Below are 19,658 nucleotides of genomic sequence, written 5' to 3' on the forward strand. Positions count from 1 at the left end.
TACCAACAGTTGTACTTACCTTTTTAGGATAATCGCTTTGCAAAAAAAAATCAGAAGTCAACGAAATGGTGACCGGATAAATCATCACAATGATAGTTCATCACATCTTTAAAAAGATATATAAAGTCATGGAAAGTGATGAAAAAAAACTTTATTAACTGGGTTAAGTAGGTTAGGTTAGGTTAAAAAAATTTCATCGTTTCTAATGACTTTATATCACTTTTTAAAAGTTTGTTGAATTTTCACTGTGTTGAGTTATCATGGAACCCAACCACATAATGCAAGCGGAGACTACCGGCTTATATAAATGTATGACTACTAATTCTCCATATATTTACTTTTCTTTCCTTCGAGCTCAGTATCTCTCTCCTCGTTTCTATAGTTCAAATAAACTTGTGAACCGTAATTATTATAATATAGTATTATCATATTATCAATTTTTATATATTATTAAGAGATAAATAAATTGTAATAATACTCTTGACGAACATTGGTGAGTTGTTAAATTAATTAACAAAAGCCAAATACTAAGTTTGGTGATCGCGCTTTCGGAGCATCTGGGCCGGAGGCTCGGAATAAACTCCCTCCGGAACTAAGAATCATAACAAGTCCAACAGAATTCAGGTCTAAACTAAAAACTTACCTTTTTAAGCTGCCATGCGCTTAATTTAAATATACCATTCCTGAGAGAATGTCCAAATTTATCCAATTTTCCAATTATGTCCTAAATTTTAAAAGTTTATGTTAATTAAGTGTTAATCTTAAGTGACCTAGTAATCGTAAATATGGTACTGTATATAATCTCGATATATAGTTAGTAATAACATAGATCATTGTAGAAATGTATTATATATTTATACAGCGCCCTTGAGGTGATTTTACACAAAAATGGCGCTATGCAAATCATCAAAATATTATTATTATTAATACAAATAATAACAACAACACGTAAAAAAACAAAGTTGTTTTACTTGAGCCCTTGAGGTGATTTTCCAATCAGAATTCAAATGGCATTCTTATGATATGTCCGTGAACTTATGAAACATGGCAACATCCATTACTTTATTTTACCTTTAGATATTGGTTGTAAATTGCCCAGCTCTCCTCGCTCTGTGGTAGCGTGACTGTTCGGTTATGGAAGAGAAAGCATTATTCTATCTTACGTGGTCCGCTTTGGTGCCAACACTTCGCCGATTTCATATCAGTCCCGATAATACTTCCACATCCACTCCATTTTCGGAAATACGGTTCAATGTGTCCGTCTCCATTGATCATTGATAAAAAATATATTTAATAATAATAAGAAAATTTGTTTAGGGCCGTTTTCGAGTAAAATCACAACGAGGGCGATTATTTTTAAAGAGGGTATCCGCAGGTAAAATGTGCCAACATTTGGGGATGATTCTACATGATTTCAGAAGTAAAAAAGAAAAATAACTCTTTTAGAAATTCGAAAAAAAAACGTAATTTTTAGATTAAAAAGTTGAATTGTTTGTATGTGATAATAAATATTCTTCTATGAAAAACGAACATTGGAATTTCGAAAAAAGTTGTTCATATTTTTTACTTCTACCGTCATGTAGAATCACCTCCCGAAGTTAGCGCACTTTACCTTCGGACACAGAAGAATAGATGATTTATTAATGTTAGGCAAAAAGTCTTTCATTTAAATACGCTAGTGAAATACAACGAAATAATAAGTAAAAAACTATATAAAAACTTTAAAGAAAATTCTAGAAGAAAAAATGAAAACCCTTTTGAAAAGCCTGAAGGTACAACAGTATAAAAATGATTTTCAATATATATTGTATGGCAATAAATTTTTAATTTTTACAAAAGTTTTGATAAATTTATTTATGGGTTTGATTTCTAATACCTGCAACTAAAACGATTTGTTCATAAAATTTTATAAAACATATTGCGTTTCTAGGAAAATTGGAAAAAAGGGAAGTTGATTGAAAATACGCAAAATTTTCAAAATCAAACCGTAAAAACAAGGTTTTTTTACAATAAAACATCTATTTTCAAATGCCATTTCTTGAGCCGGTTGGTGGACAATATAAAAAAAATGGTTTAACTGAGGATTGAACCTTCCTCCCCACGGACTGGAGTCAACCGCGCTAATAATTGCATCATATCCCGGACGGGTAGAACATTTATTTCGTATAACTGATGTAATGTCATCGAATTTCAGCGAAATACGTATATGTACGCGTGGATGTGCGTAATTGCCGCCAAAGGTGTTTAGAATGCATTGTCATCGACAACGAGTCTATCTGCCTAGTTCTAGCTCGATCGGATGTCGGGAATCGGGTTAGTTTCCACTTTTGAGATTCCCTTTCATTAATTAATTTATTTATTTATTCAATCAAGAAAACAAAATCGAAATTCAAATAGAAATAGTTAAAAAGGATCATATCTGGGTCTCTGTTGGATAAATACAATATAATAGAATCATCTTTGGGTCTCTGTTGGATAAATGCAATATAACAGAATCAACTTTAGTTCTCTGTTGGATAAATACCACATAATAGAATCATCTTTAGGTCTCTGTTGGATAAATACAATATAAAAGAACCATCTTTAGGTCTCCGTTGGGTAAATACAATATAATAGAATCAACTTTAGGTCTCTGTTGGATAAATACAATATAATAGAATCATCTTTAGGTCTTCGTTCGACAAATGCAATAAAATACAATAGTCTTTAGGTCTCTGTTGAATAAATACAATATAATAGAATCATCTTTAGGTCTTCGTTCGACAAATGCAATAAAATATAATAGTCTTTAGGTCTCTGTTGGATAAAAACAATATAATAGAATCATCTTTAGGTCTTCGTTCGACAAATGCAATAAAATACAATAGTCTTTAGGTCTCTGTTGGATAAATTCAATATAATAATCGAAACACAAGCTGATTTGATAGTATAAAATATAACCTTGAATTTGTTCAAAGTAAATATTGACCAAGTAAAAAAAATAACTTTCTTTTACTGTAGAACCTTTTTGAACATTTATTTTTTTAAACCATTTAAAATCAAACTATTTATCTATCTATATAAATTAAAATGTAAATGTTAGTTTGTTGAAAATCATAAATCTCCGAAAGTTGTTCTTGAAATTTTAGCACGACGTCGCATTCGAATACCATTATTGTAAAAGTGTTGCATTAGTGACCAGTAAAAAAATGATTTTTTTAAACAGCGCGATCTGTTGGACGTATAAGCAACACGCGCTGTTGTTTCTCTATCTATAAAGCAAAAATTGTCACAATCTGTGGAACGCACTCGTTTGTATGCTAGTGGCTAATATTAAAGAGAATTTACATTTTTATCGTTCTGCTAATGGATTCTAACAACAGACCCTCGACCCTGCAGTGCCCGAAATCCCAACAAGTCTTACCCAACAACGCATTATTTTATTACATCAAAAACAACTTAACTTATCTGTCTGAAAAATAACCTCACTGGCAAAAATTGTTGCAACAAGCAAAGAATTATTATTTTAACCCTTCAAGCCTCTGATACTCGTATATTAACCATTTTATTTCTAAAAGATACTGTCGGTAAATCGAAGAATTTGTTTGTATTTCCGATTCACAATAAAATTCAAATACATGTGAATTTTTGAACGTACCCGAAAAATAAAAACTGTGTTTGAAAGGTGATGAATACGCCTTCAAATTTTATAATTAAAATAAATACATAATATTTGAAATATATGAATTTAAAAGCAAACATGAAAAAGTTCTAGAAAATTGCTAAAAAAACATATATTAAAAAAAAATCACAAAGTTTCATAAATTTTTCTCAAATTGCGGTCGGAACATTTAGTTTCATAGAGGTATACATAATTATTTTATTTGAATATAAAGCTTGGTGTTTTCTCTTTCTAACACCGTTTAGTTTATATTTCTAAGTATCACGGTAAGGGAGACACAACGATTTCTATGATACCATCTGAGCTGTTCCGAAAAGCGATCAAATTGACTCTACGGATAATTGCTATTTGTTCCAAAAACCAAACAAATTAGCCCGAGAAGTTAATCTATTATAATACAGTTTCAAATTCTAATCAAAACCATTCCAATTACAAACAAAAATTGAATGATTATATCCCAGTAATAATGTGCAACAGAGAGATAAAAAGAGCCCGTGCGAGTTTGTTAGAAAGTAGTCAATATGGTGAATTGACCAAATTAAATTTAAACTTGTAAATCAAACGAGTTGGTCTACATTTCAATCAAGATCGTTTTACTTTGATGTGCTGCATATTTGGTATTGGCATTTCACTTTGCATGTGCGCCAGGTCAGAAAACAAACGGTACAAATGTTATTGACACCCATTTTTAACTTGCCAACGTCCACACGTTGTTTATTGTAAACTGGCAATATTATTATACTGGTCCCAGCGAAAGATTGTACGCGACGTCATCATTCTTGTATTTTCTATCTTTTTCGTTTTCTAAAGAGACGTGTGAAAAAGAAGGATAGGATTGTCGATTACATGCTTACGAGCTCTCGCTGTGACTAGAACACATCTGCTTTTTACCTAGGATAAATTCTGTTCACGAGAAGCATAAGGATGCAATTCCAAAACACGAAATGTTCAAGATACCGAAAACCTATGTGTTTTTAGCTAATCTCTCATTTCCACCAAAATTTTGTTTGATAATTGAAAAAATATAGTTATTTTTTCAATTATCAATTAAAATATGAGAGGAAATAAAGAGAGATTTGCTAAATACACACATGTTTTTGGCTCCCTTGAAAATTTCGTGTTATGGAGTTCCATCCTTATGCTTCTCGAATACAGAATTTAACGTGACTGTTTAGGCAATAATGCTAAATAGGCAGTGTTTCTAAAGGATAAATTTAGATTGCGTCTTATAACATAATTACTTCTCTATAATTGGATCGTTTACTCCTGAATACTTAACATATATTGAATAGGTTAAATCCAGCTTTTGTTATCTATTCTCTTGGATTCGTAGGTACTATTTGTAATTAATTCCCAGGGATACATTTAGCTGGTTCGAATAATTCTATTTTCACTAAGAGCATTCGTTTCATCATTTAGCTTACTATTATTACTATTGTATTCTAACTAACCTTATCTTTTATACACTTTTATAGATTTTTTACATTAACAGGAGGCCCTTAAGAAAATAATTTACCTCGAGGCCTATGACGTCTTTAGGTATGCTTTGTGGGAGGTCTTTTTAAGGATAAGATAAGTTCTGGGAAGGAAAGAGGTGGGTAGGAATCTAGGGATCAGTATGTCCAGGAATGACGTATATACAGGGTGTATCGGCACTAACCCGACAAACTTTAACCAGCTATTCCTTAGCACATTTGGAGTAAAAAATGTTATGGGCACTTTGCTGTCCGGTAGCATTTTTTTTTCAATTAAAAACATAAAAAAATAAAAAATTCCACACTACATCACTGTCATTGGCATTGCTTTTCGTGTTCAACAGCTGTTATAAGCAAGTATATCGAAAAGCGTCTTCGCTCTTTCGTACACACTAAATAATAATAGTTAAAAATGAGACGAATGGTGCCGTGCCATTTCGTTGTGATTGTAAAAGCGCGCCAATATAGGTACACACGTACATTATTCAACGGAATTCGAATAAAATATTGCCAGATGGGTTTTCAAACTTTGACAAAGGATAAAACAGTGGTGACATGTGGTGAAATTATGAATAGTAAATTTTTTATTAAAAAAAACGTTACCGGACAGCAAAGTGCACATGAGATTTTTTACTTCAAATATGCTAAGGAATAGCTGGTTAAAGTTTGTCGGGTACGTGCCGATACACCCTGTATATATATCTCCCGCTGAGGCGCAAGGCAATGGGTTAAGAGACAAGTTGGAGAGGTCAAAGAATCTTCCCAAACCAGCCTCTCCCCATCTGACACGCCACACAGGTGGTGGGCAGGTGCATCCTGAACAGACCTCACCTGATGATCCCGGACACTCCTGCTAATTCACCAAACGTAGCGAACCACTTAGGGTGACCTATGGCAGAGGTGTTGATTATCCAATAAATGGTAATTGTTGTGTATCTTTCGCATGTATGTCTATGTAGCTTACAATATTTATAATATTAAACTACAATAATATGCATTTTTTTTTGTTTTACAATAAAAATTTATTTTTCCGTTATTGTTATTCTTACATGAATCATGTACGACTACCATAATACCGGCATAAGTCTAGTAATCACCTAAATTGTAATTTTTTTTTAATTTATAAAATAAATTTAAAAAATGAAAAAATAACATCAGTTGAATTTACTCAGAATGCCAACTACAAATATATCGACAATTCTAGAGTGAAGAAATTCAGTTAGTCTCCAAGAAATATCTAGGAAAAAAGAAGCAGAGGCTGCGAAGGTTGGTTGACATCATTGGTTCAACCGAAGTCACGGAAATAAGTCGAAGACGGGGAAGCCTCGATGCGTATAATCAGAGCATTGCATCTCGTTTAACCGATAATGTAAGTTAAAAAAATAACGTGAAATAATGTCCCAGTTTTTAAATAATAACAATAAGAGTTAGCAGACTAATGCGAAAGAAATAAAAGGAGATGTCCAACATTCGGCTGACAAGAGCTAAAAAAATATATTTTCAAATGAGTAAACAAATTATGTTTGCGTACAAATATCATTACATTAATAAAATCTGTAATACATTAGATAGTATAAGTCGTATGTTTACATATGTTTTATACATTTACATTGTCATTAATGTTTATATATTTACGTTGACATAACTAAAATCTATAATACATTCAATAGTATAAGTCGTATGTTTACATATTTCACATTGATAGTAAAAATGTAATTTTATTGCGTCTTGCTACAAACTAACAATCAGATAAAAATTTTAACTGACCAATATAATTGCACAACACTAAAGTTGTCACTATGAAATTATTTATTGGATTCCGCTAATATTTTTGATCAAATTATAATTATTACCTAATCGTTAAATATTTCTCCTTAATTGTGACAGCATTTAAAAATGGTTCATATACTCTGGAAGTCCGAGAGAGACGTCGTACGTACGTCATCGACGTTCATTCACTTCATTCTCACAGTTTTGTTCTTGTATGAAAATGAAAACGACAGAAGATACTAGAAAGATTACGTCATATACGACCTCTCTCTGGGACTAGTATACCTAATAATTAGATTGTTTGTAACTTTGATATGCAAATAGAAATTAATTAACACGATTTTAGAATATTAATTAAACTTAATCGAAATGGTAACGCCAAAATTTACATCGAAAAGTTTTCAATTTTTTTTCAATTGCGCAAACTGTATGTATAAGCCACGAATTGTTTTACAATCATCAATCATAACAGAGCAAGGTACTAGAAAGGATTACTAAATTCCATTCCACAAAATATTTTGGTAATGTTTTCTTTCTGCTAAATTATTTTATTTATTATTAACTCCCTTTTTAGGGGCTTTTACATAAGAATAGTAAGAATTATACAGTTTTTTCCTTTCTTTTTATACGAGTATAATATAATAGACTTTTACCAGTAACAATATTTTGTATTTATTAGTGATAAATTAGAGATATCCACTGTCTTGGCATAATTATTTCCCTCCATTAGTTTTCTGGGAAATGAGTACATATTATGGTAGTTATCCCTAAAATATCTATTTACTGAAATAAATGACGACTTTTAGGATTGCTGCTGGAATCCGACAGCTTATCGATTATTGAAATTAACAGCTCGTTTCAACTTACTTAGTATAAGAAACAACTACTTACGACAGGGAGTTTGGAAAATATGTACAAAATATGTTATCAGGTTCTTAGTTGGGTTATTTAAATAATTTGTGTATATTAAGCTTAAGGCGGAACTTTCGGCCAACTTCACTTCATACTAACGAAATCCAACATGGAGGAAAAAAATCTTTTAACACCTAAAATTATAAACTTTGATTGAAACAAATGGACGTTAATGTATCTTTTACCATCTCCCCGATAAAAATAGTGGTTTTTGTAGTACCTAGTTATCATATATTCTTAGTAATGGGGATATTATTTAAAATAAATATTTTAAGAAGTAGTAGAAGAAGCATTATTCATTTACCTTATTTATACATAAAACTTGATACTGCACTTACTGTGAATGTACGATATATTAATTGTCTTTAGCATCGTGAATTGTATAAACCAAAGATTTTAAACATTTTACTGCGCATCACAATTTTCACTCGCGACAAACTACGTTTATTAGTAAGTCTGACAGTTCGATGCTTAGCGGAGGTAAAACCACGGGGATGGCTTAAATTTAAGCATACCGCTGAATGATACACCCAGCTGCGTTGGTGTCACCGATATTTAACACTTGAAAGTGACTGTTACTGCTTCAAAAAGGTAATAAACCAATAATTAAATGTCCTAAACAAATAGCAAAATTACAGATAGATTCAATTAATTTTAACAGAGAAAATAATTGATATTTAAATTCAAGACACCGACCCAATGCCGTCATTCAGTCCGACCTTTATCTACAATGGTCACGTTATTTTGAAAATCTATCAACGTAGAAATAGAGAGTACCTACCTAGACATCGTGGGTTAATTAATAATTCCTGACAGTTTTACGCAACTTCTCGAAACCATAAATGGCTCCCCTTTGTCTAAGGTAGGTACTTACTCATTCACTTCTAGTAAGTGGCGTAGCTATAGCATTCACATGTGGAGGGTTCGACCCCCTATACTACTTTCCAAAACTTATTATTATGTTTTCAGTCCAATTTTTCAGGAATTCAATCTTCTAGTACTTATTTTCCTACATAATACTGAGGCCGATGGAGGGGAGAAGGTTGAACCCCTAAGCCCCACCCTCCCTTATATACGCCCTTAATAGTTATCAAAATATATAAGTGTTATAAATTCTAGGTCTTGGTAATGTAGGTTACCCAGAACTTGAGGAAAACACATGAAAAGTTTTATTCTTTGAAAGGCAAACTAAGTCAACTTAAATTATGCTGGTACCTAAAGGGGTAGAAAACTTTAAAGATTTAGACAAATCAAAACAAAAGATATCATATGTGTAGGTACAGTTAAGTACCTACCCTTCTTGTTAAAATATTTCTGAGGGTTAATACTAGAAATACCTACGTCAGTTTTTGTAAATTTGATTTAGTTACAAGAAAGTACCTACTCTAAAACGCATCGACCAAATAAGATAAACCGATGCTAAAATGTCCCTTATTTGAATGGAATTAATACTTTTTCAGGTATTCTAGATTAACCCTTTCAATGCCAAAGTTCCTTCTGAGAAACGTGAACATAAAAATTAAATATCTTGATTTTGCCAAACAAATTGCCCCGTATTTTGCGTATTGCTTGTGAAGGATATTCCTCATGGTGTCTATTTTTTATGCATGGTTGCAACCTTTATTCCAGCAACAAATACTGTAAATAAAATGACAGATCCCGTTTTGGCTGTTTTGCTTGGACTGGAATCTATTATTATTTTTATATACTCGGTAAATTATTATATAATTTTTAATTAAAGTTTTGCGATAGGTTTTTTTCGTACTAATAAAAAAATCCCTTTGGGTCCTCAAAATAATACAAATCAAATTAGAAAATAATCTAAATTAGTGAGCAAAAAAAAATTTTAATACCAAAAAATTTCAAATAATTGTTCAAAATATTTTCAAATAATCAAGCTTAAAATATGGTCTATAAGTGGAAATAAGTGTGGTGTTGAAAGGGTTCATGAAATATTAGCCAATGTGATGTCGAAATCAAAATATTGTTTCAGCGTGTTTTACGTCAAGACTCTACAAACAATCTTCATTCTTGGGCGATTCACTCATTTGACATGGAAACTTCTAGCTTTAAGTCATGATTTAAACATATATTTTTAAATACATAAAATTTTTGTGCATTAAACATTAAAAAATAATATAAAATTTTAGGTTTACGGGACACGAATACAAGAAATAAAAATAACAAGAAAAAAAACATGGCAAAACTGCCAAAACGCATAATTTTTTTTAAACTTTGATTAACAAAGAATGGAATCATAATGCCCCTTTTACCATGTACCCGACGCGACGCGAACAGTTATATTTTGTAGTAATTAATTTGATTCGAAAAATTGAATTAAAAAAATATCTGTCATAGAAGATTATCAAAAATAATCATACAACAGATAATTATGGAGATTCGTAAGTAAGTACCCACCCACGTTTTCTAAATAAAAAAAGGTTCCTATTTACATTACTTTTTCATTAAAAAATACCAAGAAAATGTTCGAATTTTTGAATGAGCATTCTGTCTGTCAAGAAATTTTTCATTGAATTATTTAAAGATAGAATACAATTAATTAAATACCTACGGAGCTCTGTTTTTCGCTACAAATTTTCTTGATAATGGAGTATTGAATTTTGCCTACGGGTGCTGGTGTAAAAATCCTTTGGTTAGATCAAACCTTTTTAGCTCTAAAATGCCTAGCGAACCGGTTATAAAATAATTGGAGTGATAGCTCTGGTACTCATCCCATCTCTTCTCAGTCTACGATATTGAATCATCATAGAATTAATAATTATCTATCATATATTATATTATGATTTATATTAACGTATTTTTATTTTATCTTTATTGAATTTTATCATCATAAAGCGACAGTGTTACATTTTAATAATAACCTACCTCTTGGAAGATACCGATCGTATTAAAAATATGTAAATAGTTGGAAAATGACTGTTGTTATAAACATTGCAATTGAATCATTGTTATCATGTTATCAAGTGCTGCAGCAGCAATAATGTTACCGTATTGATTACAGGGGAGTTGTACGTATTATTTTGAGTATTAATCATGTTTTAGAGAAAATTGCAAAAATAATGATTACTTTTTTCAATAAAACATAAACAAGATAAAATAAATTAATTTCAATCTACTGAAAGGCTTCCTCAAGATTTTGACACCATTTAAATATATCATTTTGTTACAAAACAATAAAAAAATAAGGAAGAAACAATAAAAATATAATTTCGTCTTGATTTATTTTTTAACGATAAATTTTATTTGCCTTAACAAATTAGGAATTCCACGAATCTCGACCCAAATCAAAGTTAATATTTTGGTTCGAAATTAAAACCTGAATTTATTTTCAAAGCCCATTTTGTTAAAATTTCACTCAACTACCGTTCGTAATACGGATTTAAAAAAAAACCTTTGATTCAACTTAATGACAATAAACAACAACTTCTTGCATTTACGATTATTAAAAATATTGATATTTAATACCTATTACCGCATATGTGAGTGCCTTACATTATCTACGAATTAAAAAATATATATATATATATATATGTGCTATTTTGACCCTTATGTATAAGGAATTTGTATGAAGAACAAGGTCACAATCGCTTGGGCTATTCTCGTTCTTTACGCAGCAAATACCGGAATGACTTCTAGCTTTTCAGATTTTTTACAAAGAATTTTTCTGTGGAATGCCAACGAAATATGTGCCGGGTTTTTAGTGTCAAAGCGTCTTCTTTCATTATTTTTTATATAAATTGATAGTGGAAATAATAGATTTGAGGTATCATCAGAAAGATAGTTTTATCTACATTATTTTGATGTAATTTTTATAATATTTCACCAAAGAAAAGTGATGTCAAAATTTTTACGTCATAATGAATAATTTTATTTTTAGCATTATTTATTTACAGGTTTCTTGTACAAAATAATATTATTAGTAACAACAGTTGTATAAACTACCGAAATCTGGAAGAATTGTTATCATATACTTATAATGCGACACAAAAAAAATTTAAGTGGACACTTGACGTTTGATTTTGGAATTAAATTGAGCTTGGAATTTCCTGGCACACCACAGGTAAAATAAATAAAAATAAACTGTAAATATAAATCCTTCATATTTGGCATGACATTGTGATGCTGTTTAAATTTATATTTCACTAGCTGAGGTGTACCCGGCGTTACTCGACTTTTCTCTATTTACAATAAAAATAAGATGAGTAAAATATACATATAAACGTTTCGGAAGAAATTCTCTATATGATAGTGAAAAACCCTATCAAAATCCACTGCGTAGTTTAGAAGAATTAAGCGCACACAGACACGGATAGCGAGTTTGTTTTATACTATTTGGAGATTATAATAATACTAGCTGACGTGTACCCGGCGTTACTCGGAGTTATTCTTAGGAGATAGACATATACCGCCGTGGACTTTTCTGTAAATAATTTTAAGATATACAATACCGTTATTTTAAGGAATCTCATAAGGCTTAGCCAGCATTAGCAATGTAAGCTTCCGAAAAAATATTTTTTACGACTTCATTACAAAACATAGATTTTTCTCTACTTTCTATAATAATATAATATGCATAGACATATGAATATTAGTAGACCTGCCCTAAGTGATTAAAAGCGTATTATTCCCCACTCCCCATACCGGTTCCTTTGGAGCCGGCTGGGCTCGCGTATGGCTTCCCGTGAATCTTGAGAATGTGACGTCATCATTCTTGTTCGAACTAGCGTCGAGCTATGGTCGAGGCATTTTATGAAATAACACGGCAAAATAGTGGCTTGTGATATGAAAACTTGTAAAAATATATGTGAAAAAGAGAATAAACCCAATTGTCGTATTACATTCCATATGTAAGCATCATTTTAAGCTTATTCACGTCGTATAATATGAATCAGTTGTAGAAACATATACTATCACATCGAGCCAACATTGGTCGAATGTAGCGATTCTCAAGTGTGCGCATCGTTGTTACTGGGAAGTAAATTATGAACACTTATAAAAGTGCCTTAACTAAATACGTAAACAAAATATTCGACTCTGAAAATAGAAGAAATTTTTTTTTGCCGAATTTGGACTTCGCAAATTTGTTCATAACGTGGCGAGTAATTTGCACTCCCATGTAAAAATGTCTGTTCATTCAAAAGCAGATTTTACTTTTAAGAACTAAATGGTGATATTATAATGCGAGATGCCTATATACTGTCAGATTGATTTATTGACGAATCACAGTCAGCTTTACCCCCTTCGTTCTTCAACAGTTGATTTTACCCCTCACCTTTAATTTCTAGTCTATATATTCATATGTCTGTGATAATATGCATGGATTGTATATACAAACCTTCCGGAAGAAATTCTCTAAATGATAGTGGAAACCCTATCAAAATTTGTTGCGTAGTTTATATAAACTCAGCGGACAAACAGACACACCCGGATAGCGACTTTATTTTATACCATTTAGAGATGTATAATGTATTTATATCACTCGGTGTTTTTTTATTTACATAATTTGAGAGTGATTCTAATTAGAGGTTTGTTTGATTTTTTACAAACCCCTATTATTAATTATTTTCACATTTTCTTAAATGCCTAATATCGATCTAGGGACCCTGCGTTTGTAGTCGTGATTTTTTAGGTTGGCAGTACCTACCTGCTGAACCTCGCTTTAATTGTCTTCCACAATGTTATGTAAAATATAAAGGATTTGAAGTGTGTATTAATATTTACGAAAATAATATTAAATATCACTATTTTCAATAATCGTAGATGAAAAAAGTGGTTTATTATTGTCACTAAGTTTAACCAAAAGTTATTTTTTTTAAATGAGCATTAAAAACGGAAGTTGTAGATAAAAATTACCACCATTTTAAGCCATACAAAAAGTAATATCTCCAATGGGAAATTATTATTTTTTAAATAATAAATTCGGTTGTGTGTCTCTGTGTGACTCCGGTTCAATGAAATCTAAAACTGGGATTTACTTCGATTTTCAAAATTGGAAATGTTTCTGGGAACATTTCAGAAAAGTTGTAAGGTACAATTTTTTTTAATTTTCATTAATTAATTAATAATTTTGTATTTTAAATGTGTATTTCTTTTGTTTTAATTTTTGATAGGTGTCAAAAATTCTGAGGTCTGCGCTAATTTGTTATACTTTTGTTATTAAGAAGAATCAGTATTTCAAATTTGCCGAAATATGAGGAGATTTTTAAATATATATAATTTAGAGATGCTGTACAAGCGATATGGCGTATAAACTAGATGACCCATATAAAATATAGGACTTAATTGTTGACATTTAGTCAGTGGAAACACAAAATAGAATAAAATAAAAAATCTGTAATTTATTGTAGAAAGGCGTAGAACGTAACCGATGGACATAAAAACATACACATTGTTCTTCGCTGGAGTCAAAATCAATTTACAAATTGGTGTAAAATAACCATGTAATAAAATAGTGTTGCTTACTTTCTGTTGTGTTTCAAACTTCACTCACAAATCAATCAACAATGCAGCACTTACACATAAAAATAACAAATAAAACAACACAAAACAATAAAAATATGTCACAAATGCGAAAAGTTTCTAATTCGCACATAAAATGTTGATTTAAATTAAATACAATAATAATGATGTATTGAATCTATTTTATTCATACATAAACAAATTTCTAAACACTTATTTTAAAATTCACTGAAATTTTGCGCCCAAATAGCGTAAAAGATTAATTATAAACTTTTACAACAGCGAATGACAGCAAATACTACGTTTGACAGATATTCGAAATCGGAACAATATTATTATTTGAATTTCAATTTGGAATCTTGCCGCGTGCTCCCGCGCTCGGGGCTTTAGTTCGACTGGCGGCCGCGTGGGGGACCTGTCGCTCGGCGGCAGAACTGCCGGAGATACGAACGGACTAGAATATAATATACCTACATTGCCTACCCACAAAACGTAGCGATTCGAGCGGGCCATACGAAACATGGCGATACGTACCGCGGACGGACTATTCGGGATAGCTACGGTTAGTCGGGTATGGTGTATGTATATTTTGAGGTAGCGAAAGATGCGCGGCGAATATCAATTTCCTTTTTCAATTTTTCCGACGCCGCGTAAACGAAACACGATTTTGAGGCGGGAAAACGTAACCGGGGGATGCAGGATGTTTAAATATCGCGATGAAATATTCATACAAACATACACACGGATAAGTATTACTTTTTTTTATTAAGAATAACATTCTAACCTACTTATATATAATACTACATTGGAGGATTAGTGCTACAGGACTGAAATAAAAATAAATATAAATTGTAACTTCGTCTTGTTTTCAAAAACGCAACTTGTGGAAGAAATTAAATATTTGGTGAGTTGTATTTCTCCACTGACGTTTTTTTACCAATTGTACTGGACACCTACGCCAGTGACATTGACTGTAAATGCCGGTTTTCCTCTCGGGGGTACCTTAGGTAAGGATTTTCAAAGAAACACAACTTGCGAATGTCGTCGGACAACTGACTGATTGTGGCAGTTGTTTGCATATTTATTGAGTTCGAATTGAACACGTGTTAATGTACATCAAATATTCTTATCTCTAAACAGGATGCATGAGAGCATTAAGGAACCAATAAAAAAATAACTAAATTTTAATTACTACGGTTAAATCCCATTTGACACATGATACGTGTCCGGTGATAAGCTTCAAAAAGGATTCGGCATCGTTAATTGCATGATAACAGCAAATATTCATTTCCTTAATTATTTTAATGATTATGTCCATCCGCCTGATGTCCGGTACACCCCCAACGTGAAAAAGTATTTTTCACCAAATAGTCTTCTCGGACAGCAAGGTATCTTCTTAAGGGGTTGAAGAACTAAGGTTTTCACAGAAGGTGTGTTGGTATCTTCCAAGTGTAGATATTCGTTGAAGTTTCTGTCGTTGAGAGGTACTGCTATGTTGTCTTCAATTTCAATTAAAAATCCATATCTTCTTCACGGTATCAAATGATCGAGTAATCGTCCTAAATATTTCAGAAGAATGAATGAACGAATCGCCTGTTAAATAACGGGCGGCCTTCGGTTATGTGACCCACATGTCAAGTGTTTACATGTGTGGTATTTGTTTATAATAAACAAATCTTTCGTTTGTAGTTCAAGTTCGTCAATCAGTGTTATTGTTATTACTGTCTCTCATGTGACTCTTTTTATTGGGTTTATCTGAACCTTATCTGGTTCCTTATTATTTATTCCAATCTTTATTTCAATTACGCTGCAATGGCGATTCTTTGTCCGGTATCTAGGAACCAAGTTGACTTTCTCCATTGTTTATTTTGGAAGATTTCTTCAACATCTTCTTCAAAACTTATTGTAGGCACAACTGCCGCGTGCGCAATCATGTTATTATTGTTTATTTTTTCATGGCTTGTGTCTTCGGGCGCCGTTATAGGCTTAACATAAACAGTTTGTTCACTTTTTTCTTGTGGAACAAAGGCATCTCCATTCTGTCGTTCGATTAATATTTTTAGTGGATACACTTCTTGTGCCGCTAGTGTTCCGATTTCACATGGATTAATTTGCTGATAAGTATCACTCGGCAGATTTATAAATTTCACAATTTTCAAAGATGTCACAATTTTCACAGATTTCACTATTTTTACAAATCTTGAATCGTCCTCGTGAATGGTGTTTCCGGGGCTCCATACGCCTCCGGATGATAGTGCAGCATAATTAATTTCACTTTCCATCAGCGCCATATTATGTGCCTGGTTGTCGACCCCTTTCCTTGCGAGTCGTTTCTTTTCGCTAACATTATTTAGCGACAATGTTTTTTCAATATATTCTTCATTTTTATGAAGATGCCGCACAAAGGTTAACGGTAGCTGTGGCTTTTCTATCACAGCCGTTGAATCCTCTGACGGATGCTGAGGCGAGAACAGTATCTCCGGTATATCCTCAGGCAGTAGTGTGAGGGTGGACTTCCAGCCACCCTGGCGAGTTGCACCCTGTGCATTTTCATTTTCTTCATTTTTATGAAGCATCTGCTCAGAAGATGACGGTAACTGTGGAATGTCCATCACAGCCGTGGATCCATCTGGCGTAATCTGCTGAGGTGAGAACAAAGTCTGCAGGTTATCCTCAGCCAATATTGTGAGGATGGACTTCCAGCCACCCTGGAAATCTGCAAACAGTGCATCCAAATACCGTGCAGTCTCCTCTTCTTGTAGACGCTGTGGGCGCCCATCTTCTTGTTGACGTTGTAAGCGCCAACCCTCTTCTATTTGGCGTTGTAAGCGCCAATTCTCCTCCTGTAGTACTCTTACTTCTTCTAATTGGCGTTGTAAGCGCCAATTTTCCTCTTGTAGTGCTCTAACTATTTCCCGAGTAGAGCGCGAGTTGCCGCTGTCTTCGGATGCCGGCACTAATCCTCTCCTGGAAGCAGGTGCTTCGGCGCCTTTCCAGGAGCGCAGTGACGGTGTCATGTTTCTTGATATCTGAGGAAAATCCGGCTCGAAGGACCATAAATGTACTGGACACCTACGCCAGTGACATTGACTGTAAATGCCGGTTTTCCTCTCGGGGGTACCTTAGGTGAGGATTTGAAAAGAAACACAACTTGCGAATGTCGTCGGACAACTGACTGATTGTGGCAGTTGTTTGCATATTTATTGAGTTCGAATTGAACACGTGTTAATGTACATCAAATATTCTTATCTCTAAACAGGATGCATGAGAGCATTAAGGAACCAATAAAAAAATAACTAAATTTTAATTACTACGGTTAAATCCCATTTGACACATGATACGTGTCCGGTGATAAGCTTCAAAAAGGATTCGGCATCGTTAATTGCATGATAACAGCAAATATTCATTTCCTTAATTATTTTAATGATTATGTCCATCCGCCTGATGTCCGGTACACCAATGTTGGACCTTAAAACGATCAGCACAGATATTGTACATATATTTGTAAATATTGTATTTATGTAGGTATTTACGTATAAAATTTGTAGGTTATTGATAAACAGAACGATTCTTTTCCAATTTAAGTTGGAAGTCGCACCATAAATAAACCACTCACTAGATCGATAACTTCTGGCTTTTTGTATGAAACAAATTGGTCCTAAAAACCATAGATAAGGTAACATATATACAGAAAAATTGTCATTCGTTGCCTACTTATTTTACTATACACCAATGAAAAACTCTGAAAGTTTACTGCATAGACTTTCAGAGTTTTTCAATGGTGGATATAGTTAGAAAATCATATGACGTCACAATATTTCGGATTTAATTTTCGATTGGATTTATACCACCCACTTCGTACTATCTATCACCTATGACGTCAAAATAGCAGATCTATCAAAATCAATTTATCGTCATGGCTTTCACGAGCACTCCACCAATGTATTATTTATTTATGAACAAAAAACTGTTCAACAAGGAAAAGCATGTTGTATTTTAATTACTGCAGTCACAATAGCAACAGTGTCTATAGTAACCTAAAGCATATTAATAAACAAAGGTGTCTTCAGTTACACTTGAAAGATAAATTGTCTATATTGTGTGCATAATATAAAATATTTAAAACTAGCTGTACCCCGCCACGCGTGGTTCAGTCTGTCGGTGCCGTGTGTGTAGACAGAGAAACAGCGTATTGCTTTTTCGTCCAACAGATGGCTTTGTTTTTAAAACAAATCCTGATGTATATAGATGTCTCATGTGACATCTATATAATATTGGTATATAAAAACACACGCGTATTTGAATCCAATGGTATGTCAAAATTTCAAAGCAATCTGTGAAGAACTTTCGGAGATTTAAGATTTTGAACAAACGAGCATTAACATTTTTATTTATATAGATAAATAGATAGATATACTAGCTGACATGTACCCGCTGTTGCTCGATTTTTTCTCTACTTTCTATAAATATAATATGTATATAAGAAAAACTTTAAATTATAGTGAAAACCCTATCATAATCTGTAGCGTAGTTTGGAAGAACGCAGACAGAGTCAGACACGGATAGCGACTTTTTTTTAATACTATTAGAGATGTATTATTAAATTAACGCATCAATACTCCCGATTTTAGCGTTTTAACTTGGTAACTCACTTACTCACAAAACTCAACACAAAACTCGACACAAAGAGACATGTTTTGTCTTTCCGTCTCCTGTTTTTTTTTAATACATTAGCTCCACTTAGGAGAAAATAATTTCTCGTAGGTACCTGGGGATCAGTGTGACCAGGAGTGAAGGACGTATGAATTCATTTCTCCCACTGCGGACGATGGGTCGATAGAGTCTTATTGGAGAAGTCAAAGGTTCTCTCTGAACCAGTGTCTCCTGATCCAGCCTGACACGCATTAGTTGGGCTGACGCATCCGCCGCCAAGACCCAGACAAACCCCAGCCCGTGAGACAAACATTTAACGAGTGCTATGAAAAAGCAAGATAAAATATACTATATATGTAGCCAATATTACTAAAACAGCTTCTATAAATGGGTCCATGCTGGACTTTGTCGAGACTGACATAGCAGGTGGAATTTTTTGAAAAAGATCAAATGAAGTTCAATGAAATTATCGGTACAATGGATGAAGTAATAAAAGTACAGGGTTTTCCAATAAGAGGTGTTATTTTGATATTCAATCGTAAAAGATCAATGGTCTCGTTGCTTTTGTGGCACGTAGCGCCGTCTTGTTGAAAGTATACGTTGTCCAGATCAATACCATCCAATTCCGGCCATAAAAAATCATTAATCATCTCTCGATAGCGCAATCCATTCACCGTAACTGTCGCTCCAGCCTCGTTTTCGAAAAA

The 19,658-nt window shown here is 32.8% G+C and overlaps 1 protein-coding gene across 1 annotated transcript in view; it reads right to left on the reverse strand.

Annotated features, from left to right (window-relative positions):
* The window catches only part of RapGAP1 (Rap GTPase activating protein 1), a 627,781-nt gene extending 613,171 nt beyond the window's left edge, over window positions 1-14,610 (reverse strand). Inside the window, exon 1 of the mRNA XM_089641478.1 lies at window positions 14,302-14,610. The gene's annotated coding sequence lies outside the window, so the exon portion shown is untranslated. The remainder of the gene's footprint in view (window positions 1-14,301) is intronic.
* Between the last annotated feature and the right edge of the window lie 5,048 nt (window positions 14,611-19,658).

Source organism: Hesperophylax consimilis, chromosome 1 (assembly GCF_061612785.1).
Source record: "Hesperophylax consimilis isolate HC1 chromosome 1, BYU_Hcon_1.0, whole genome shotgun sequence".
Lineage (NCBI taxonomy): Eukaryota > Metazoa > Arthropoda > Insecta > Trichoptera > Limnephilidae > Hesperophylax > Hesperophylax consimilis.